At 42.2% G+C, this 26,016-nt stretch overlaps 1 protein-coding gene across 5 annotated transcripts in view; it reads right to left on the reverse strand.

Annotated features, from left to right (window-relative positions):
• The window catches only part of SMYD3 (SET and MYND domain containing 3), a 522,432-nt gene that overhangs the window by 450,811 nt on the left and 45,605 nt on the right, over positions 1-26,016 (reverse strand). The window contains exon 1 of one of the 5 annotated variants that reach the window (XM_081114440.1): positions 21,220-21,290. The exons of the other annotated variants lie outside the window; for them this stretch is intronic. The gene's annotated coding sequence lies outside the window, so the exon portion shown is untranslated. Of the gene's footprint in view, positions 1-21,219; positions 21,291-26,016 lie in introns of those variants that run through there. 5 annotated transcript variants of the gene reach the window in all.

Here is a 26,016-nt window from a genome sequence, read left to right on the forward strand (position 1 = left end):
GACAGTCTGTTCAATATTCCTCTGCCTCTGTATCTATCTTTTTGTTCATCAGGTTATAATGTTCTTTATTATCCATAAATGAGTGAGATCATGTGGTATTTTTTTTCACTGCCTGGCTTATTTCACTTAGCATAATGCTCTCCAGTTGCATCCATGCTGCTGCAAATGGTAAGAATTCCTTCTTTTTTATAGAGGCGTAGTATTCCATTGTGTAGAGGTACCACCATTTTTTAATCCACTCATCTGCTGATGGGCATTTAGGCTGTTTCCAAATCTTAGCTATTGTAAATTGTGCTGCTATGAACATAGGGGTGCATATATCCTTTCTGACTGGTGTTTCTGGTTTCTTGGGATATATTCCTAGAAGTGGTATTACTGGGTCAAATGGGAGTTCCATTTTTAAATTTTTGAGGAAATGCCATACTGTTTTCCACAGTGGCTGCACCAGTCTGCATTCCCTCCAGCAGTGAAGGAGGGTTTCTTTTTCTCCGCATCATTTCCAGCACTTGTCATTTGTTGATTTGTTGATGATAGCCATTCTGACAGGTGTGAGGTAGTACTTCATTGGTGTTTTGATATGTATCTCTCGGATGATTAGTGACTTTGAGCATGTTTAATTTTTTAAGGAACCCATACACTGCTTTCCACAGTGGCTGCACCAATCTTCACTCCCACAAACAGTGCACTAGGGTTTTCTCTACATCCTCCTAACATTTATTGAGTTTTTTGAAGGGTATATTGTTGCTGTTGTTTTGTTTTTTTGGATGGGCTTATTTTCTTATTCTAAACTTTTATCTTCAGACATAAAAAAAAAAAAAGCACCTTTTCTGGCCCCCTGGCTTTATTCAACAAATCACCTCCACAAATGACACATGGCAGTTTTGACATACTTCATGTAGGACACACACAAAAACACCCTAATGTCTTAGACCCACCACATGAGCACTGCCCAGTGAACTTTCTGCAACATGGGAAATGTTCTATAGCTGCACTGCCCAATACAGGAGCACCTGCCATATGTGGCTACTGAACATGTAAAATGTAGATGTGTGCTTAAAGTGCTAAATTTTTTTTATTTCAATTAACTTAAATGAAATACCCACTTGAGGTTAGTAACTGTGATACTGGCCTGTGTGGCTCTAGGTAACTCCTAACATTTGTCTACTTTGCAGACCTCAAGCTGTGCTTCCGTTTTATTAGTCAGAGGTACCTGGCTCGCTGTGACTATGACAGCCACAAGAAGCAAGCATCTCTGTATAGCTCTCCCTCACATTTGAAAACCATCTTCTGTTTCATTAGTATCAACAGACTAAAATAAATAAGTCTATAAATCTAAGACTAAAATAATTAAAACCCCCTAGAGAAGCCGCTAAAACAACAGTTCCCACTAATTACAAGCAGACAGGCTTTGGTATGTACATAGACAACAAAAGACCTTGTTCACAGGGGATTAATTGATAGCGAAGGCCTGACTATGTTAAGTATAGCTGTAAATCACTGCATCTAATAAGATCGTTCTGCAATAAAATTTCCAGAATGGTCGTTTTCCCATGGAATGAGAGTTAAGAAACATTTGTCTAAATCAGTATTTGTCAAAGTATGTTTTAAGGAATAATAGCACAGTATAAGTTAAGCAAGCTGCCAAGAGTGCCCATGGTTAAGCTGGGAAAAAATGCTGGGCTGACCAAAAACAAAATGTCTTGGGAAGAGTTTTCCATATTTTTTAATAAGCTAATGTTCATTGTGAATCTCCAAGAGGGAGATTATGGAAAGTTTATGAAGCCTACCTGACCAATAACTATGGAAAATAAAGGTCTAATCAGTATTTCTGAAATCTACCTGGTTATGAGGATCAAATCACCACATGCAATCAAGTGCTTGTCGAATGCATGGATCTCCAGGCCTGATGACTCTGATTCAATAGATCTGGGGCAAGGAGTCCTTCCACAGGGAAGCCTAAGGGTTCAGAGCAAGGTAGGAAACACTGGACTAGTGCATTCAGAGGACCCAAAAAATCTGAAACAATACATACACATAAAAACGTACACGGACCATCACATATGCATGCAACCATTTTCTGTTTGTTTAAATAAAACAACAGAAAATAACAAGCATTAACAAGGATGTGGAGAAACTGGAACCCTTACAGACTGTTGGTGGGAGAGTAAATTGGTACAGACACTTTGGAAAACAGTAAGGCAGTTCTTCAAAAACTTAAAAACAGAACTACCACATGATCCAGAAATTACATTTCTGAACATATTAACGAAGTAATTTGAAGCAGCGTCTTGAACAGATATTTGTACACCCATGTTCATAGCTGTACTATACACAATACCCAAATGGTGAAGGCAATCCAAGTGTCCATCTACAAATGAGTGGATAAACAAAATGTTTGTATATAGAATGTAATATTATTCATTATAAAGGACGGAAATTATGACACATGCTACAACAGGGATGAACCTTGAGACATCACACTAAGGGGGAAAAGACAATCACACAAAAAAATTCTGTATGATTCCGTTTACAAGAGGCACCTAGAGTAGTCAAATTCACAGGGACAAAGACAGAAAAGGGTGTGCAGTTATTTTCAATGAATACAAAGTTTCAGATTTACAAAATGAAAACAACTCAGATGGATGGTGGTGATGGTTGCACAATGTGAATGTACTAAATGCCACTGAACTATATGCTTAAAATTTGTTAAGATGATAAATTTGAGGTTATATGTATTTTATTACAATTTTTAAAAAAAAAGAAGAAATCAGAATTGTCTGGTTACATAGGAGAGATTAGTGCTACAGGCAGCCTAGAGCCTTGTGACTTACAGACCACTGTCATTACCACACCACACCTCTAAAGATAGACAACCAGCTAGGTACGGTCTGAATAGGAAGTCACAGGTCTGGCATATCCTAGGTCTAAGAACATGCCACTTCTCTAGCTCTGCTAATTTGGAATTTATAATTATCCCAGGAAAACCTTCAGTTCACCCAAATGATCTAATTATGAAGAAAGTGTTTACTGATATACAGAATATATGTAACCTGCTTAAGAAATCAAACTTCTTTAGTACTTCCAGCATATTTATCATGTTTATAGTCTCAGAGTCCACAACTACCACTTCTTGAATCATATTATGGAAATAAAAAGAAATTGTTAGCCTTCCCAGCTTCTGGGGGATCGCAGGTTCGATGCCTGGTCAAGGGCACGTGCCTGGACAATGTTCCTCTCTCTCTCCCTTCTCCCTCCCTTCCACTCTCTCTAGAAATCAATGAGGAACATATTATCGGGTGAGGATTACCAAAAAAAGGTTAACTTTTACCTTAAATTTAATATCTCCTTACACTTTTTTTTTAAGTTATTCTAGCACCAATGCATATTTTCCCACTGTTACTACTGAGTCCAGTTTGTATTCTGTCGAAGATACACTAACAAATGCTGGAAATGAAGCGGCTATGTTACATATTTTAAAATGTTTAATATCTTTACATGAAAACAGTGATTACTACTTTCTGCTTTTTATGTTAAACTTTGATAGAAATTTTACCACCATAAGATCAGTCAGAGTTTTATCTTCTTTTAATCCAAATGTAATACCTAAGAAATAAAAATTTGATTGACAGATCATTTAATATTACCTCAGACAGGTAAAAACCTAATTTAAATTTTTTCCAAAAAGTCAAAATAATTTTTTGAGAGAGGTTTATGATGATCAGCCATCCTGTAATTCTGCATTTTTCCACCAGTATTATCAGTGCGCCAAAAACAATGTCACCCACACATACCCTGCAAAGCAAACAGATACTATCCCACAGCAACTGGGGGCTGGGAGGGGGTCCTCAATTCACCCTCTGGGTGAAAAATGTTAAACATTATTTCTCCAGACAGTTATGACAGTTTTCAGCAGCATTCAGTAAGAAAAAAATAAATAAAAAAGGTGTCATTCAGAGAACAGTCATGTTTGTGAGGATTTTTTAAATTGTAAAATAACAGGAAAGCGGGGAGACAAGAAAATGATACCATCACACAAACCTTTGTTAAATTGATACCCACACAAAATATACATGCAGTTTGATTTTTCAAGATCTGGGATACCATTTTGTAATTAACTGACTTTTATCACTCAATAGGATTATTTGCCCCCATATCACTAAACTGCATTAAAAATAAACACATTAACAGATACCTACCACATATCTACCACAAACACTAGACTTAGCACTTTGCATAAATTCTTTCATCCTCACACTCATTATACTAATGAACAGACTAGTGTTAATATCTATAATAATAAAAGGGTAATATGTTAATTAGACTGGACATCCTTCCTCATGAACCTGGGGCCAGAGGGAAGCCAGCGCAGATCCCAGGTGCCTGCGGGCAGCCCAAGGGAAGCCAGCGCGGGTCCCAAGTGCCGGAGGAAAGCCAGTGCTGGCAGCCAGAGGAAGGAAGGCCTACTCTTGCACAAATTTTCATGCATCGGGCCTCTAGTTTAATGATACTTAGGGTCACTGCCAAATAATCACAGTAGTACTTTTTTAAAAAATTACAAACTCAAATTTATAGAAGCCTTTTTCAGGTACAACCTAATGATGTAGGAACTCTCTCCTCAAATCAACAAGTACATGTCTATGAAAAAAAGAGTTTGGGGGAGCAAAACTAAATTAAAAGAAGCATACAAACATATACAAGTCGAAATCTTGACTTTGATGTGACTAAAGGGAAAGTCTCGTTTTTCTCTGCTATAGAGGAGCAGAGGGGTAATTCAAACAAGCAGCAGCTTTCAGAGAAACCGTTCACAAACGCCTTTTCATAGTTACAGGCATGGAGCTTCCATCGGTGACCATCCTCCTGCATGTGCCGGCATCCCCCTTCCTCTGTGTTTTCCTGAGACGGAGAAGGCCCTCTGTGAGTGGAATAGTACCCCGGTGCCCGGGGTGTGAGGCTATTTATGCCTGTTGCCTGGCTGAAGGCCTTTGGGAATTATGCATATCTGCCCGTGGGAGAGACCTGGTCCTCCAATCTGGTCAGATTATGCAGAAGCAAATTACAGGTAGCCCTTCCAACAGTTCTCAACCTGTGGGTCACAACCATCGGAAAACACATATAGCATATCAGATATTTACATCACGATTCATAACAGTAGCAAAATTAGTTTGAGGTAGCCACGAAAATAATTTTATGGTTGGGGGTCACCACAACATGAGGAACTGTATTAAAGGGTCGTGGCATTAGGAAGGTTGAGAACCACTGCTTGTGTCTCTGCCCTTGACCTGCCATTCATAAGCACATACATAGATAAGTGAGAAGGAACATTTCCCCCAAGACACTGCAAGAGTTCACTAGAGACTTGTAGAGAGTAATCACTGGAGGTAAACTTCGTTCTAAGTGGTTCTTTCTTAAATCTCATTCATGGACTTTTACTTTATTAAAGTACCAAAATCTGTTTCAAGGTCACTTCACCTGCAGGGCAAAGTCATGGTCTGTCCATAGGCTTAACCCTTATGCTATAATGCCACCTAGGGTGGGTCACATAGACTACAGAAGCTAACTGTATTTTCACTTAAGAATGAACTAAAGCTGAGTTTCCAAGCCACTCTCACTTGACTTTAAGCCATGAAATAAAATTTGAGAAGTAATTCATAGCTTGGGTGAGGATTCCTGAGTTAGTACACACAAAGCACTTACCACAGTACATAATAAACACTCTATAAATGTTAGCTGATACTATTATTAGGTGTTTTTTCACTTCTTTCTCTTTAGTGTCTTTGATGTTCGGATGCCTATCATTCAGTTAACCAGCATGAAATGCCTACCATATGACAGGCTCTGTGGAAAGCACTGAAGAGTACCAGGCTCCCAAAACTTAGCTGAGGAATCCAACGTATCCACCACCATGCACTCTATTAGATGGTAAGTGCCATAATACATAAGTGCTGTGGGAACTCAGTGGAAGTGGTGTTTGTGTCATACAGTGAAGGACCCTTTCCTCAGGCAAGGAGGGTAATGCACTAATCCATTAGAGCTAGAGCACAGGCGACAAAAATAATGGACCCTTAAGGAAAATTTTTCAGTTAGACTATTTAAAAGGTTTAGTGAAAGGAAGTAAAAAGAGTAAAAGTGGTCACAGAAAAGGAGAAATGCAAGAAGAGAGTAATGTACTGATATGGAACTGAATGAAGATCAGTTGGAGGTTAAGTTAAAACAATGTTTTTGAACTGGGGATTGAACAAGACCAGAGGTTCACAGCTTCCCCATGAAGACATGCAAAAGCTCACTGGCGAAGCAGAGCCATTAAGGCAAACTCAAAGCTTTTGTGAGATGAAGCAGGTATGGACGATGATCATGGGCGATAAACCCAGGCAGGAAGCTAATGCCTTGGGAAGGAAAGCTCATTCCCCAACTCCCTGCACCTGACCATTACACCCACCCAACGAACCTCAGATGCCTTCTCTACCTCCCAGGATTCTTGCTATACAAATGCTCCACGGACCTGGCTTCAGAACTGAAGCTCTACTGTGCTAAATGTTCTTATTTAAATGAAAAATGTGTGGCAGCTCTGTCTATTTTGGGTTTTGTGTATTCCCTTACAGTTTTTTTTGGTTTTTTTACTCTCTCACTTCTTGCATTGAAATTGTGGTTCACATACACATATTTTGGCATAACTTCCTCTAATCTGCTCGCTCCCTCTTATTTACCAATCAATTTCACTGGTTTCACTGAGGAATAACATTATAGTAAATGCTAACTCTTTAATACCTTTGGGCATCACTAATACCTTTGAGTATTTGTCCTCCAATTGGACATTTCTCCATCTACTAATCTATCTATAATAATAAAAGTGTAATATGCAAATCGACCAAGTGACCGAACAGCAGAATGACTGTCCAGACGACCTTCCAGACAACCACACTAGGACACACGCTGGCGCCAGGCCAGCCAAGGCGGGTGCAATGCAATTGGTCGGGTTGTCCCACCATCGCCCCACAGAAGGAGGGCTCCACAATCGATCACCTCAAAGAGGGAGGCCCAGACCACCAGCCAGCGGGGTGATCAATGGGGGGAGGCTCCACGATCACCCCAAAGAGGGAGGCCCAGTCCACCCTCTGCGCGGCAATCGATCACGGAGCCCCGCGATAGAGTGCCCCAAAGAGGGAGGTCTAGGCTACCAGGCTGGCATCGCTGCGGGGGGTGGGTGGGGCCTCCCTCTGCGGGGCGATTGATCTGGGGTCCTTGCAATCAATCGTCCCACAGAGGGACTCCCAGGCCACCAGCCAGTGACACTGTGGTGGGTGTACAGGGCCAGCCAGAGATCACTCCACAGAGGGGGGCCCAGGCCAGCCAAGCAATCATACCCCACAGATGGCAAGCAGTGGCAGCGGCAGGGGTGAGGCCAGCGGCCAGCAGCCAGGGGAAGGAAAGCCCCAATAGGCCAATTGCTGGCCAGGCCTAGGTACCCTACCCGAAGGGTCCTGGATTGCGAGAGGGCGCTGGCCAGGCTGAGGGACACCCCCACATGCACAAATTTCATGCACCAGGCCTCTAGTATATCCTATATAATAAACGGGTAATACGCAAATTGATCCTAACAGCAGAGTGACTGGGAATCACTGGTCACTATGACACACACTGACCACCAGGGGGCAGACGCTCAATGCAGGAGCTGCCCCCTGGTGGTCAGTGTAATCCCACAGGGGGAGCTCTGCTCAGCCACAAGCCAAGCTGACGGCTGCCAGTACAGCGGTGGTGGTGGGAGCCTCTCCCGCCTCCTCAGTAATGCTAAGGATGTCCAACTGCAGCTAGGCCTGCTCCTGTTGGCAAGTGGACATCCCCCGAGAGCTCCCGGGCTGCCAGAGGGATGTCTGACTGCCAGCTTAGGCCCAATCCCCCCGGGGAGCGGGCCTAAGCTAGCAGGTGGTCATCCCCCAAGGGATCCCAGACTGGGAGAGGGCATAGGCCGGGCTGAGGGACCCTCCCGAGTGCACAAATTTTTGTGCACTGGGCCTCTAGTATAGATATAAAAGCCTAAGCAACCGGAACGCCGGAATGACTGGTCGTTATGACGCGCACAGACCACTAGGGGGCAGACACTCAATGCAGGAGCTGACCCCTGGTGGTCACTGCGCTCCCACAGCCAACCTCCCATGGCCGGCCAACCTCCCCTGGTCCTTCCCCCCATCCGGCAGGCCCCGGCAGCAGGCGGTAGCTGGCAGGCAGGAAGGCTCTGGCCGACAGCCAGAAGGCCCCAATCAGCCCTGATCGCCAGCCAGGCCTAGGGAACCCACCCATGCACAAATTTCCTGCACCGGGCCTCTATTAGTATAATATTCACCAACTTCTCCAATGGAACTTAATACACAGTCAGACATCAATAAACATTAGTTCAGCGGTTCTCAACCTGTGGGTCGCGACCCCTTTGGCGGTTGAATGACCCTTTCACAGGGGTCGCCTAAGACCATCCTGCATATCAGATATTTACATGACGATTCCTAACAGTAGCAACATTACAGTTATGAAGTAGCAACGAAAATAATGTTATGGTTGGGTCACAACATGAGGAACTGTATTTAAAGGGCCAGAAGGTTGAGAACCACTGCATTAGTTGAATCTGAATCTACATACAAAGCTCTAGACCAGGGGTGGGCAAACTTTTTGACTCAAGGGCCACAATGGGTTCTTAAACTGGACTCAGAAGAAGGAGCTGCGGCTGTGTTTCCCGACGTTGCCATGTTAACACTGCTGCTGGTGAAGTAGTGGAGGGGAGAGCAAGAGAGCCCTCCGCTCTTTCGGCTCCACGGGCCGGATAGAACAGCCGAACGGGCCGGATCCAGCCCACGGGCCGTAGTTTGCCCACGGCTGCTCTAGACCATAACTCCTCAAACAGCAATAGTCTCCTATAGAATAAGCAAACATGTAACATTAAGAGGCAGTGTTTCAAGTAAATAATCTAATTTTAAAACACTTGGAAGAAATAAGTCCTAACTCTTTTCTCAAACAGGGATTCTAGGCAGCTTCGGGCAAGGGAGGGTTAGGCTGGTGTGGGAGTAAGATGGGCACAATGATCCAACACCATGTGCTTCAATTTGCCTCTGCACCTCCTAAAACAATCTTGCACTCTTCTGACATTTTAGGTTGACATCTTTAATTTAGTGGAGGCAGAGGATATGATTTTCAGCATAATATTTATGTATATTATTTTTCCAATTTTATTAAAGCATAATTCACAAATAAAACTGTATGTTCAGGCCCTACAACAAGATGATTTAATATATTTTTACATTGTGAAATAATTACCTCAACAAAGCTAGTTAAGTACATCCATTTCCTCACAGAGTTATCTTCTTTTTTGTGATGATAACATTTAAGACTCTCTACAATACAGTATTAGTAACTATAGTCACCTCAAAACTTATATATATATATACACACACACACACACACATATATATATACATATCCTATCTAATAAAAGAGAAACAAGGTAATTAGTGTACGACCGCTACTCTTCCCATTGGCTAATCAGGGCAATATGCAAATTAACTGCCAGCCAAGATGGCGGCCGGCAGCCAGGCAGCTTAAAGCGAACAGGAAGCTTGCTTGCTTCAGTGACAGAGGACTCCAATGTTCCCCGCCTGCCACTGCAGGCCTCTGAGCTGCAACTCTAAGCAACTATGGTACAAATATAGAAGCTAAACAAAACCCCAGAAACCTGCTTTAGTCCGTCGAGCTACAGCCAGCAGGATCGCAACATTGTTTCAAATACAGAAGGTAAACAAAGGCCAGAAACCTGCTTTCAGCAGCGGAGGTCTCATAGCTGGAGCCGAGCCTCAAAGCTAAAGCTGGTCCAGAATAAAAAGAAAAAGAAAAAAAGGAGCAGTTGGGAGCTTCAGTCACCTGCCAGCCTGAAAACAGCCCTCAGCCCCTCACCCAGACTGGCCAGGCACCCCAGTGGGGACCCCCACCCTGAAGGGTGTGTGACCAGCGACAAACAGCCATCATCCCCTCACCCAGGCTGGTCAGGCACCCCAGTGGGGACCCCCACCCTGATCCAGGACACCCTTCAGGGCAAACCAGCCGGGCCCCACCCGTGCACCAGGCCTCTATCCTATATAGTAAAAGGGTAATATGCCTCCCAGCACCGGGATCAGCGGAGCCGAGAGGCCTGCGGGCATCGGGATCAGCGTGACAGGGGGCAGCGCCCAAACCCCCTGATCGCCCTGTGGCTCTGTGTGTGACAGGGGGCGGGGCCACAACCTCCCTATCCGCCCTGCTCTGTTTGTGACAGGGGAAGGCGCCCCCACCCCCTGATCAGCCCTGCTCTGTGCCTGATAGGGGGAGCACCCCAACCCCCTGATCGCCCTGTGGCTCTGTGTGTGACAGGGTGCGGCGCCCCAATCCCCTGATCGGCCCTGCTCTGTGTGTGACAGGGGGAAGCACCCCAACCCCCACCCCACGGGCCCTGCTCTGTGTGTGATGGGGTAGAGCCATAACCTCCCCATCGGCCCCGCCCTGAGTGTGACAGGGTGCGGCGCCCCAATCCCCTGATCGGCCCTGCTCTGTGGGTGATAGAGGGCAGCGCCCCAACCCCCTGATCCGCCCTGCTCTGTGTGTGATGGGGCGGTGCCCCAACTCCCCTATCTGCCCTACTCTGTGAGTGACAGGGGGGAGCTCCTCAACCCCCTGATTGGCCCTGCTCTGTGCATGACAGGGGGGAGCTCCCCAACCCCCTGATGAGCCCTGCTCTGTGCATGACGGTACGGAGCCCCAACCCCCCGGATGGGCCCTGCTCTGTGCATGACAGGGGGCAACGCCCCAACCCCCTGATTGGCCCTGCTCTGTGCGTGACAGGGTACGGAACCCCAACCCCCGATGGTCCCTGCTCTGTGAGTGACAGGGGGCAGCACCCCAACCCCCTGATTGGCTCTGCTCTGTGCGTGACAGGGCTTGGCACCGCAACCTCCCCATCAACCCTGCCTTGAGTGTGACAGGGGCAACCCCCCAATTGGCCCTACCCTGAGCGTGACTGAGGGTGGCATCGCAACCTCCCAATCCGCCCTGCTCTGTGCATGACGGGGGCGGCGCCCCAACTCCCCAATCGGCCGCCCTGCTCTGAGCCCAACCAGGGGCTGCACCTAGGGATTGGGCCTGCCCTCTGCCACCCGGGAGCAGGCCTAAGCCAGCAGGTCGTTATCTCCCAAGGGGTCCCAGACTGCGAGAGGGCACAGGCCGGGCTGAGGAACCCCTCTTCCCCCCAAGTGCACAAATTTTTGTGCACCGGGCCTCTAGTATATAAATAAAAGGCTAAGTGACCGACCATACATCCGTCTGACCATCCAAATGACTGACTGGCCAGTACATATAACATGCACTGGCAATTTAAAAATAAGCATGTGCAAATCATATAAAGCTCTCACTAGTGCCAATCTTGACAGAGTAGGAATATTCCTAGCTGAACCCATTTTCAGACATGGTCAAGTTATATGTTGCTTTCTCTCGAATATGAAGAGCGTGTGACATTAAAGTTAAAGTTGTAAATACTTCATCACAAGGGAAATCAGTCAATCACTCTAAAAGTGTTTTTACTCTTAATGTGGTATACAGGGAGATATTAGAATAAGTTTAATCAATTTATCAGTCATTGTTTTTATCAATGTTTTTATATCATGTTTTTGTTGTTTTATTTCATGTCTTTGTTGTTGTTGTATCATGCTGTTATTGTTTATTTATTAATCAATTTATATGTTATTTTCATATACATTTTACTAATTTTCTTTCATCTTTAACATTTCTATTACAGAGAAAGGGCGAATAGCAATATTGAAGTATTTCTTCTAATTAATTTCCTTTCAATGGGCAGAATCCATGCACCAGGCCACTAGTTCTTCTTATAACTGAAAATGTTAACCAACATCTCCCCCTTTCCTCCACCCCTCAGCCCCTGGCAACTACTGGTACCATTCTACCCCTGGTTTTATTGGTTTATGGACTTAGATATCACACATGAATGGTACCATACAGTATTTGTCTTTCTCTCTCTGGCTTATTTGATTTAGCATAATGACCTCCAGGTTCAATGTAGTCTCAACTGGCAGAATTTCCTTCTTTTTCATGCTAAATAATATTTTAGTGTATTCACACACACACAAATAAATACCACATTTTATATGCATTTTAAATATATTATTGCTGCAACCCTGGAAGCTGTAGACTTCATTTATGTAATGAAATATGTGCACCAAACAATCTAATTCCTAGCCTGTCCTCACTGTCAAATCAATAAACCAAATCAAACTTACTTTCTGTCAAAAAAAAGCCTGACCTCATTTTTCAATTCAAATAAATGTGCTAATCTGCCTTCCCTATAAGCCTCCCTATACACCCAACAATCCAGTCCAATTCTATTTGTTACCAACATGAAGTAAGGCTCTGCCCCATCTAGGATCCTGACCAAAGCTCTCTGTGTTTTGTTGTTTACAAATCCTCACTCAGGAGCTAAGAATTCTTAAATGATTCCTTTACAGGGTAAACCAGACAGAGGTTTTACTCCCTGAGGCAAAGACTGAAAGATTCACGCAAGGTGAGAACCAGGACTGACTGTTTGCCAGAGGGGAGAAAAGCAATTTGTGAATGAAAAGGTAGGAAAGGAGCATCAGCCACAAGTGCTCTCAGGCAGCCAATTTCAGGAAAGTAAATATGGACACTGACCATCTGAATACCATTACAGCTAGCTTTGCATGCAAAATCCCTGGAAAGTTTGCATGAAACCTCAGGCAAGCACATGTTCCAGTATGAAGACTACAAATCTAAGAAAGAGCTCGAGAGCTGAAGTCAAAATGCAAAGCCAGGCACCCACTGCAAGACCTGTCAATCCTCATGTCCTAAGCATCGAAGCGGAATCAAGATAGAGGGCAACATGGTGAAAGCTCTGGGATCTGTAAGTTCAACCAGGGCCTGCGGAGCATGGGCTCTGGAGCCAGGAAGCCCGGGGTTCGGATTCTAGCTCTACCACTTAGGAACCAGGTGACCCTGAAAAAAGTCCTTTATCTCCTTGTGGTCATTTTTATTGAGATACAATTGACAGATAACATTGTATAAGTTTAAGGTATACAACATAATGACTTAATATGTGTATATATTGGGAAATGATTGCCACAATAAGGCTAGTTAACACATCCATCACCTCACATAGTTACAATTTTAGTGTGTATGGTGAATACTTTTAAGATCTACTCTCTTAGGCCCTGGCCCGTGTGCTCAGTTGGTTGGGCGTCATCTCTTGCACTGAAAGATTGCAGACTCTATTCCTGGTCAGGGCATATGCCAGGGTTTTCGGGCTCAATCCCTGGTAGGGGGCATGCAGGAGGCAGCGATCAATGTTTTGCTCTCACATCAATATTTCTCTCAATCTCTTCCTCTCCCTCTCTCTCTCCCTAAAAATAACTTTTACAACAATAGATCTACTCTCTTAGTAACTTTCAAATATACAATACAGTACTGTTAACTATAGTCGTCATGCTACACATTGGATTAGATTTTGTGCCCTGCAACCCTACTGAATCAGTTTATTAGTTCTAACAGCTTTTTATAGAGTCTTCAGTATTTTCTATATAGAAATAAGATCATTCATCTGCAAACAGGGACAATTTTAACTTCCTCCTCTGTGGTTCATAAGCCATTATTCTTTTCTTGCCTGATGGCTCTGGCGAGGACTTGCAATACTATGTTGAATATTAGTGGTGAGAATGAGCATTTTCTTGTTCCTGATCTTAGAGGGAAAGCTTTCATCCTTTCATCATTGAGTTCAACCTACACTTATCAATAAATATGATACATCATAGTAAATGGAAAATAATAGGTGCGGAAAATAATAGGTGCAGAATATGCATTTGATAAGATTGAACATCCACTCATATAAAAAATGCTCAACAAATTGGGTAAGGAAGGAATGTTCCTAAACTTTCTTAAAAGGCCATATATGACAAGTCCTTTATCTCTTTAAGGCTCAGTGTCCTCATCTACAAGGCAGGAGTGAATGTGATGATGTGATGATGATGATGACGATGACAAAGATGATGATATGAAAATGTTGTAAGTAACTGTGCTTCACTGAATTGTTATATGGATTATACATAAGATAACATGAGGCACTTAGCACAAAACCTAGCATGCAGTTAACATCAATAAATGCTAACAGCCAGCAGTCTGAGCTGTGAGTAAGAAGAGGATTGTTAACAGCAACAAGTCAAGTCAGACAAAATGGAGACATGATTTTCAATTACAGGCCTGCCCCATGTCTCTAAAATTGCCTTCCATGAATCTAACTCCAATCAGAGAACAGTTTAGGGAGAGCATAAGAATGTTCCCTTCTTACTATTACCCTAAGGGATAAACAGCACCAATAAGAGTCTGCTATTTTTAAAGCCACTCTCAAATCTTTATCTGAATTTCAAATTGTGTTTAAGGTACCCAGAGTCACAGCATATGACAGAGTTACCAACAAAGAAAATGAACTGAAGAGAGCTGAGTTAGAAAACCCCTACAGGTGTTAAGACGTAGTCTTTTGCAAACCAAGAGATTAGGAATTTAATTTGTGCAAGAATGGGGGGGACTTCCAGTCATTTGTCTGGGAGAGCTTAGTGCAGATAAGAACTTAATTTGCTTGAATGACCTAGACTTCATTCTGCAAACATTCTCACTTCTAAAATGGGCCTGGAGCCTTGCCTTTGAGTGGATATCCAAAAATTCTGGAAATGCAGGAATTAACTTAATGACTCATAAAAGTGTAAGGCATGCCTGGCCAGTGTGGCTCAGTTGGCTTAGCACTGCTCCAGGCACCACGAGGTCTCTGGTTTTAATCCTGGTCAGGGCACATGCCTGGGTTTCAGGCTCCATCACCAGTAGGGGGCGTGCAGGAGGCAGCCAATCAATGATTCTCTCTCATCAATGTTTCTATCTCTCTCTTTCTCTCCCTTCCTCTCTCTATAAAATCAATAAAAACATATTTTTAAAAGGCATCACCAGACATGCTAAAACTGAACAACATAGGAACACATAACCAATGAACTGTCCCACAGATCAAGTTCATTAAAGATCATGAGCAGTGAATTCCATTTCAAACTTTTAAATTTTGCTAGAACTGGTCTGATTTATCTTTATCTCCCCATTTGCTAAGGTAAATCTAAGATTCAGGATATAATTATACCAACTGCCTCTTAAAAACAAAGACCAAATACTGAGATACTGAAGAGGGTACTATATTCTCCCAATGCTTTTGTGGAGGCAAAGCCCAAAATCATGGCCTATTTTTCTGCTGGACAAACTACGAAACAGAGTGCATCACCCACTACACACAGCAAATAGCAAGTAAGCAGAGAATCAAGGCATCACAACACTACTACACCCACACGATAATGTGTCTCCTCATTTGTACAAAAGACAACTCTAGGAATAATTTTATCTACATAATAATAAAAGGTGTGACAATTGATTATATACAAACAACATAATCGTTCAAAGATTGTCAAAAAATTAAAAGGCTATATTATCTAATAAATTCTTTTATCTGGGAGAGAAAATGTACTAATCTTTAGTAAATGGAACTTTCACATTAGAGATATTATCGAAGAGGCACTGTTTTTCTAAACCCAATGAAGCTGGCTCTTTGAGCTTGTAATAAGAGCGCTGGCTATGAGAAGTTCAATTTCTAAAACTTCAATTATAACTTATCTATGATTAGATTGGTACCATATGGGGATAAATTTTATGAACCTCTCTAAGTTGAAGCATCTGATCACACTGCATTATTAAAAGGAACTTTCTATTTCTGCAGTAACCCAGTAATTTAGAAATGGCATCCTAGCTAATTTTATCATAACTTAGAACAAGTTCTATACTGTAAGCTAAATAGCTTTCAAGAAGCAATTCCAAATCCTATAAATGAAAATTAAAGTATTAAATGCATTATCATGATAACACATACTAGTACTTTGGAAACCAGATTTGTCAGATAATGTGTGATTTTTTTTGCCTTTTTTTGAAAAACTGGGTGGGTGATTAAATAAATTAGTGTGCGCACTACCCTTTTTTGGTCCTATTAACTTTCTTAATGTCAACTAACAAAATGCAGTATGAAAAAAGAATATTTGTAAAATCAATACCATAGCACAAATATTGATTGCATCAAAACAGAAAAATTATTGGTTATAAAAGCCAGAGGAAATTTTCAGTCTTATGACAAGCGGGAAATACTAGAAATGTTTGCTATTTGAAAACAAACCTAACCCCCGCCCCCCATATAGTTTCTCCCATAATACAAGAGAGAGAGGGGGAGGGGGGGGAGGGGGGGAGAGAGAGAGAAAGAGAGAGAGAGAGAGAGAGGAACACGCATGTGTGCCTGGCCAACTCACAGGCCACATACCTGAAGTTGTTCACCTGTCTTTTAAGATAGATTCTCCCAATACAAGGATGATTCGTTCCGATATTTCTTTTTTCTTTTTCTTTTTTTCTTTTTTTTATATATATTTTATTGATTTTTTACAGAGAGGAAGGGAGAGAGATAGAGAGTTAGAAACATCGATGAGAGAGAAACATCTATCAGCTGCCTCCTGCACATCTCCTACTGGGGATATGCCCACAACCCAGGTACATGCCCTTGACCGGAATCGAACCTGGGACCTTTCAGTCTGCAGGCCGACGCTCTATCCACTGAGCCAAACCGGTTTCGGCATCGTTCCGATATTTCTTTTCAACCTTATCGTTTACGGAGATACCCACCACCAAAGGAAAGCTAGAAGGACACGTGCACATCATAAATCACAGTGGACAGGTCAGCTTCATGCTCAGTCAGTTCTTCATTCAATGTCCTTTCCCAGTTCAAGGCAGCCTCGTCTCCTCCTGGAATTAACTGCCATGTAATCATCACTTGCATTATTGATCTACTCTTTCACATCCAGCTTTTTAAGAAAGCTGTTTTCATCCCACTTTTTTCAAATAAGAAAGTTGAGGGGGGAAATACAATGATCATAAATATGGCCTTCCCCCCAGATTCAACATTTGTTAACAATTTGCCATGTCTGCTTCACCTCTCTACAGATGCATACACATGTACGTTCTTTTTCTCATTCATTTGAAAGTTGCAGAAATCATAATTCATCCCTAAAGCCTTCAGATGTGTTTCCTAAAAATAACATCTCTTATATGATCACACTATTACCCCACCCAATAAAATAAACAATAATTATATACTATTCTCTAGGATTTGGTCTGTGTTCAAATATCTCCAGTTGGTGAAAGAATGTTATAAATTCTCCCTTCAACCTGAATCCAACCTAAATTCATACATCACAACTGGTAATTAAATCTCTTCGTTTCCTCCAGACTAGAGAATTGTGCCCCCGCCCCCTCCCCTTGTACAGCAATGGCTTTTTAAGAAGCCCCAGAAAACTGCCTTATTGAATATCATGCGTTTTGAACTTATGTGACTGTTTACCTCTAGGGGCCATTTACCTTGTCTGTCTACCTGCCGTGTTTCCTAAAACCTTGAAGTTTGGTGCAGGCTCGATTACATTCAAGTTAAACATTTTTGCAAGAACACTTCAAAATGGTGATTTTCTATCATTCATCTATACCAGCGATTTTCAATCTTTTTCATCTCACAACACACAAATTAATTACTAAAATTCTGTAGCACACCAAAAAATATAATTTTTGCTGAAGTGACAAAAAAATGGGTATAATTTTATTATTCAGTTACAATGGACAACTATAGTTGGCTGTTGTCATTTTTCATTTGACAATCTAAGGGAAGAGAGGTCAGTACTACTGACTAAACAGTCAGACATTGTTTCTTTTAAAAATTCTTGCAGCACACCGATTGAAAATCGCTGGTCTGTACCTATTAGAAGGCACCCTATATAATAAAAGCCTAATATGCAAACTGTCCCCTGGACCGGGAGTTCGACCAGGAGTTCAACCAGGAGTTCGACCACTTGCTATGACGTGTGCTGACCACCATGGGGCAGTGCGGAACATGACACGTATTGGCGACACAGCACTGGCAGCAAGTGGCAGTGGAGGTGCTGCCGGCCCCAATGAGCCCCAATGAGAGCAGGACCGCAGCAGGATGGTGGAGCAAGTGAGCAAGCAACGCCAGGCCAAGGCGGGCACAAGTGGGGCCTAATCGCCCCCCCAATCACCCCACAGACAGCAACCAGCGGCATTGGGGGGAGACAGGGCCACCGCCTGGTTCCCAGGCACTGAGGGAGCTGGGCAGGGGCCCAATCTCCCCACTGATCGCCCTGCAGATGGCAACCAGTGGCAGTAGGGGGGGTGGGGTTACCGCCTGGCTCCCAGGTGCTGAGGGAACTTGGTAGGGCCCAATCGCCCTGCCGATCGCCCTACAGACAGTGACCGGCGGCAGCGGGGGGCATGGCTGCCGCCCAGCTCCCAGGCACTGGGGGAGCCGGGTGGGGGCCCAATGACTCAAGCAGGAGAGGGCACACGGGGGCCCGTGGGCCCAGGTGCTGCCCAGGGCCCAGAGCTCAGCTGGGACCTGCCCTTCCATGCCAGACACTGGTGCTCTGATCGCCGGCCAGGCCTAGGGACCACATTCGTGCATGAATTTTGTGCATCTGGCCTCTAATCTATCTATATAAAAGGCTAATAAGCTAAGTGTCCTTCCCACCTTCCGACCAGTTGCTATAACATGCACTGACCACCAGGAGCAGGCGCTCTATGCAGGAGCTGCTGTGACGCACACAGAGAAACGGCACCACAGATCTGGCACCCAAAAAACAACACTCAGCTTCCCCCAAGTGGGACATAGGACCTGCCACCACCCCTGAGTGACACCCCACCAAATCGCAGCAAACGCTGCCAAGACCCCATGGCGCAAAATGCTGCCCACAGCCCAGCCCAGCCTGGAAACGGTCGCTGTGGGTGCCAGGTAATGCTGTCACATAGCAATGCCTGGCTTCCTCTCCCTAGCGACTACCCTCCTTGCAGTTTCTGCAGCCCAGGAATACAACTTGTTTCATAGCCAGGTGGAAACACTTTACACTGTAACCAAATGTCTGTGACGTGTCTTCCTGTGCCTCATCTCATTTGATCCTCACAGAAGTCCTGGAGTAGGTAGATAGGAGACTTGGTGGAATCCTATTTTCTTTTCATGAGCCAGAAAATGGAAATTTAGAAAGTTTAGAAACTTGACCCGACTGAAAAGAAGTAAGAAATGGTGAACCTTGAAAATGACTTCAGGCCCTGACCTGTTTGGCTCAGTGGATAGAGCGTCGGCCTGCAGACTGAAGGATCCCGGGTTCGATTCCAGTCAAGGGCATGTACCTTGGTTGTGGGCACATGCCCGGTGGGGGGTGTGCAGGAGGCAGCTGGTCTAATTAAGCAAGTTTGTTCAATATCTATGAAAGGCTAGGTTGACTTGTGCATGCGTGATACATATAAAGCTCTCACTGGCACCAATCGCATGTGCGTGTTTCCATCTGTCATTGTGGATCGTGAATTTGGTTGACACTTCTATTATAGAGAAAGGGCAAATAGCGATATTAAAACATTTCTTCTAATTAATTTCCTTTCAATGTGCCCTTCCCCTGCCCCACTACCCTTTACAATGGACTAATGAATTTTTACTTATTCAAAATGTTTCAATCGATTAGAGTTATTATTCTTTCTTAATACTCAAATTGTCCCAAATGTAATAATTAGGAGCTTCTTTAAAAAGTCATTTTTTAAAGTCCTCTCCTTTGTTAAAGGGTACTTCTCTACTGCAGAAAAATCACCAACTCATTCATTTAATAAATTTAAAAAAAATGTGCTAAGTATTTACCATGTGTCAGGTGCTTTTTTAGGTGTTGGGAATATATTAATGAACAACAGAGTCCCTACTATTATGGTGCTTACATTATAATTTCTGGAGATAAACAATAGACAGAGGGTTAATTATGAAATATATCAGAGGGTGCTCAGAAGAAAAAGAAAGCAGTGTAGAGGATGTAGGACGATAGAGTTGATATTTTAGACAGGGTAGAGAAAGCCGTCCGATATGATGACATTGGGCAGAGACGCAAATGAACCTGAGGGAGAGCTTGTAGCATCTGGAAGGTGAGACCCAGGCAATGGGAAGAGGGCCGAGACTGCTTGGAGTGTTTAATAAACAGCAACAAAGCAATGTGGCTGGAGTCCAGTGAGGTGAAGACAGTTGTAGGAGACGAGATCAGAGAAGAAGGGATCCTAACATACTCAGATACTCAGTATGTAAATATGGCTTGCTTTTGTTTCGTATTTTTACCATAAAGTAACAATTTTTCTAGCAGGTTGAATGGCTCTCAAAAAGATGTGAACATGTCCTCACCCCAGGAACTTATAAATGTGACCTTATTTGAAAAAGAATATTTGCAGATGTAATTAAGTTAAGGATCTCAAAATGAGATCACTCTGGATTACCTGGGAAAACCCTAAATCTAGTGACAGCTGTCCTTATAAGAAGAGGCAAAGATGCAGAAAGAAGAGAAGGCCAGGGGAAGATGGAGATAGAGATTGTAACACCTCAAGCCCCTTATGAAACATTAGCAAAAGATAGACCTAAATAAATGAATCAGAAAATTCAATTAATATTAAGAAATAAAATTGATCAACAGATGCAAAGCAATCCAAATCAAAATCCTAGCAGTTAGTTTTACAGCAATTGACAAACTGATTCTAAAATTGATATGGAAAAGCAAAGGACCTAAAATAGCTAAAGCAATTTTATAAGGAACAAAGTTGGGGACTAACATTACCTGATGTCAAGACTTACTATAAAGCTAGAGTAATCAAAACGGTATAGTGCTGACATAAAGACAGACACATACATCAATGAAGTGGAAAACAGTGTCCAAAAACAGACTCTCATATACTGTCAACTGGTTTTCTACAAAGGTGCTATGGTATGAACAGTATGAACAGTAGGCCACATCATGTCCACTCAGAACTCAGAACGTGACCTTATCTGGAAATAGGGCAAGGTCATTAGTTGAGATTGTCATTAGTTGAGATAAAGTCATACTGGGTTAGGTGGGCCCTAAACACAAGGATTGGTGTCCTTATAGGAAAAGAACACAGAGAGGACACACAGAGCCACCGACACACAGAGAGAAAGTCCTGTGACCACTGAGGCAGAGACTGGAGTCATGCAATTACAAGGCAAGAATGACACGGACTGACAGGAGTCACCAGAAGTTCAAGAGTCGAGGAAGAATTCTCCACTCCAGCCTTTACAGAAGTCTTGCCAACACCTCAACTTCAGACTGCTGGCCACTGGAGCTGTGGGGGAAGAAATTTCCCTTTTAAGCCACCAAAGTTTAATTTGTTAAGACAGCCCTAGGGAAACAATACAGTTTTGCTGTTGGTAGTGATGGGTTGGTTGGTTTTACTGAGTTAAAATGCACCTAACATAAAGTTCACCTGATCGTGGGTTTTTTGGTCAGACTGGCCTGGATTCCACTCTGGTATCTTCCACTTCCTGTACCTACCAGAGCAAGTTGCCAATCAGAACCTCATTTTCTGACGTATAAAATGGGAATACAGTCTATGTGGCCTGTGATCATGAGGATTCCTTGAATTAAGCAGTGCTTCTCTACTTTGGCGTGCATCAGAGCCGCCGGAATCACTGGGTCTGGGGTGGGGCCAGACAATCTGCATTGCTAACATGCTGCTGCTCCTGGGACCACACTTTGAGAGCCAATGCACAGAGCTTGGGGGAAAGGGGGCAAGGAGACCCTACTTTGGAACCGGAGAAACCTGGGTATCAAATTCTGACGCCTCTGGCTATGATCCTGGACAAGTTTTATAACCTCCTTGAACACCGGTTTCCCAGTGAAGTTCTTAGCCAAGGGAACAACCGCCACCTACAGCTTAGGGCTGCCCTGAAAAGAGGTGATGACCACAGAGGCACCGTGCCTGCACAAAGTGAGTGACGCTAACTGCTTTGACTGGGCTATGGTTTTCAGCACCGAAGCATTTAATCCTGCTAGTCAATAACCTATTACTATTAGGTTTGGAAGGGATTTTTTTGTTCTGCATGGTTTTACGTTATGTTGTCAGGAGTACAGAGCCAAGTCCCTCATCTTAGAAATTAAAGGATGTACTGTTCTGACTACTAGTAACAGAAAAACACCAAAACCAGTTCATGTAAAATCTCCTGGACAAAACTAAAGTACATCCAGGACTCACATAGACTAAATTTGAACTGATAAATAACAACTCAAGAAACCAGGTTACTATCTCAGGAAATGCTTGGCTTGATCATCTCCATTTTACTCTCAACTGGCTTTCTCGGCTTACTCAGCCTGCTCATGGCCCTTAAAAATAGCCACCCCAAGATGACAATGATCTATATTTGATGGGGATTTGGGTTACACAAGTGTATGCATTTGTCAAAACTCATGTAATGGTACACTTAAGACACATATAAATCACTATATGTTTTGTACTTCTCTTCATGTCTGTCTCCCTCATTGAATTGTGACATATCCAGGACAAAAAGGGAATCATAGTCAACTCTGAATACCCAACTACACGTAGCCCAATCTCAATAATGTTTCATTCTTAAACAAAGAAAGACAAAGTTAAGAATGTGCGAAATTTTACTCATTAAGATTCATTCTGGAAAATGTGTTAAAAGTTTTCATTTTAACCAGTGACTACATTCTAGTGAATTAACATAAAGAGATTTAAATTTTACATATTATAATGAGAACTACATTTATAAGCAAACAATTCTTGTCTTAATTATGGTGCAAACTGTTCTGGGGACATGACTCTACCGCCACCTAGTGAAAATAAATGCATATTACCATGTTCGGGAACCGAGAAGACAAAGACTCTCCAAAGGAAGTGCATGAGCAAACACATTCACCAGGCACCTGTTAAGCTCTAGAAACTGTGCCAGGTCCCACGAGGACGGGCATTGCTCATGCTTGTTCCGATCACTGCCTTACCTCCAGAGTGACAGAGCACGCTGCTGGCTTTCAATACAAATTTATTAGCTGATGGACTAGATTCTGGGGTTAAAAGGAGACTGAGACGTGATCTTCAGGAAAGACATTCAGCCATCCAAAGCCAACAGAATGTTATCCTGACAACGGAGTATTGTTCAGCACTGAAAAAATGAGCTATCAAGCCATGATAAGACATGGGGAAATTTTAAATGCATGTCACTAAGTGAGAGAAGCCAATCTGAAAAGACTATATACTGTATGATCCCAACTGCAAGGCATTCTGGAAAAGGCAACACTGTGGAGACAGTTCTGGGAAAGGAGAGCTGACCAGGCAAAGCAGAGGATGTTTAGAGCAGTGAAACTATTCTGTGTGATACTACATTGGTGGATAGACGTCATTATACATTTGTCAAAACCCAATACCATGAATGAACCCCAATGTAAACCACAGACTTTGGGTGATAATGAGGTGTCAATGTAGGTTCACCGATTATGACGAACGTACCGCTCTTGGGGGGAGGGGGGTGTAGATGAGGCTGTTCATGTGCATGGGGCATATGGGAACTCTGTACTTTCCACTCAATTTTGTTAAGAATCTAAAACTGCTCTTAACAAAAAAGTATGTTTTTTAAAAATCATAATTTTTTATTCTGACTTTAGATATTCAAATAAGCAACCTCACATCTAATGAGTACACGAAAATATGATATTGCTTATTTTGTGTGATACTGATTCCAAACACCTGAGTAAATGCTCAATAAATGTTGTTTCCCCAAACCAATAGCTACCACTAAATAGCTATAAACAAGCCACTGTTCCACCTATAAAATTAAGATAGCTAAAGTTCTTAGTTCCCTTCCTAATTTAACATTCTCTTAATTTTAAAAGAAATAATAGAATTTAAACTTTTCTAGGGTACAGAGAAAGAAGGAAAACTGTCAGATATTTACAGCATCACAAACACCAAAAAACACATTAAAAATTACTGTCAGATCTCACTTATAAATATTAATGTGAAAACTTTACAAGTAACACCAAAAAGAACTCAGAAGTGCTATACATGAAAGATAAGCTATGAGCACAAACTGTTCATTCTAATTTAGGAAGTTCACTAATATAAATAACCATATAAACAGGACAAAAAAAAAGTTAATGATCATCTATCAAAAAGCATATGACAAAATTTTAAACCATTTTTTACCTTTAATCCTTAGCAAAATAGCAATAGAGGATTGCTAATGTAATTTTAATATAACTGAAAAAACGCAAAATTTGTATCAGTCCATGACTGTCTAATGTTTTGTTTGAAACATTATTGAAACACTAAAACAACCAACATTAGAAGCATTTTAGAAACATTTTTGTTGACATCTAGAAGAAATAAAGAAAGCTTGCCATTATTTTTTAATATTAATCTAGATTACAAAGCATCAAGATTTATGCATGGGCCTTAGGGTTTGCAAACTGGAAACACAACTAGGCAATACCCAGAGTGTTCCAAAGAAGGAAGAAAAGCTGAGTTTTTACAGTAAAAAGTACATTTTTGAGAAAAATCGGTCCTGTATTCTTAGCCTCTGGATTGATCCAAGATGGTGATCCTCTAGATGACTAGATAGGGGGTGTCAGGTGGTCTAGATACATGACCATTCTTTTGTTTGTCCTTCAGGGGGTAATCAGAGGGTTCTCTGGAGATTTGATGTATATCTGGGCATTGATACAGGTCTAGAAAGTTCAAAAGTTTAAATTCCCAGGCTAGTTCAAACAAGAATAGAATCGTTTCCTCAGACCTCAATCTACTTGACTGTAGTAACTTAGCAGCTTGTCTATAGTGACTCTATTTCTTCACTCTATTTCTCACGAGAAAATTGTTCACATTACAAAAAGAGAAATCCTAAAAAAAAATATAGAGATATGCTTCCTAAAAAGTAAGGATCATTCAACTATGAAATGACTTAAGAAGGGAAACTGGGATCCTCTATAGGAAATATTTTTATAAGACAGATATGCACCCATAAAAAAAACTGTTATGCATTGAGATAGGGGCAAATGCTTTCATTGTGAAGGTTAGCCCATAACTCATCAGCCAGCTAAGAAACCAATCAACAATTTATAAAGTTCTTAACTATGTGCACAACTCTGTAGCAGCTATAATAAAGTGTAAGCTATGGATCCATCAGGAGAAATATGTATTACATGGTTTGGGAGATAAAATAAACACATGAAGAAAACACAAAACAATGGATAAAATTAATAAGGCAAACTAATAATGGAAGAATTTCTCTCTCTGCTTTTCAATATATGTTTTAGGAATAAGAATACAAGAAGTAGAAGTAGTCAATCAGAACAGAATTTTATTTCCTCCAAGTTTTAGAAGCTGAAAGGATTTGAAGCTTATTAAATATACACGGGTAAATAATCTATAGCAATGGTAATAACTAATCAGAGATTACTGAAAAACACCTAAACTCTCAAAGAAAACTCAGCAATATTTATACTCCTACTTCATTAAAGCATATTTACTAATTAATTTAACTAACCACTACTATACACACACCACCGTGCTAGGCTTCTACTGAATGAGCCAAAATGAAACAGGTAAAAATACTCAAAGAATTCTATACAGTACAACAGGACTGGAAGCAAGTTCTGAGAGCAGCTCTTCAACAATGAAAGAACTGTCCCTGCCATTGTGGCTCAGTGACTGAGCGTCAACCTATAAACCGGGAGGTCACTGTTCTGTTCCCGTCAGGGCATATGGCTGGGTTGCAGGCTCAATCCCCAGTGTGGGCGTGCAGAAGGCAGCCAATCAATGATTCTCTCTTCTCATTGATGTGTCTATCTCACCCTCTCTGTTCCTCTCTTAAATCAATAAAAATATATTTTAAAAAATGAAAAAACTGGGACTGAAAAATCTTAAGTTTGCAACTTAAAGTAATCGCACTGAGCTATGTAGTCACCTCTGTTTATATTGCTAAAATAAAAACTACATCCCTAAGATAACCCACTTCTCAGTACCACAAAC

Source organism: Myotis nattereri, assembly GCF_964212035.1.
Source record: "Myotis nattereri genome assembly, chromosome: 20".
NCBI classification, from domain to species: domain Eukaryota; kingdom Metazoa; phylum Chordata; class Mammalia; order Chiroptera; family Vespertilionidae; genus Myotis; species Myotis nattereri.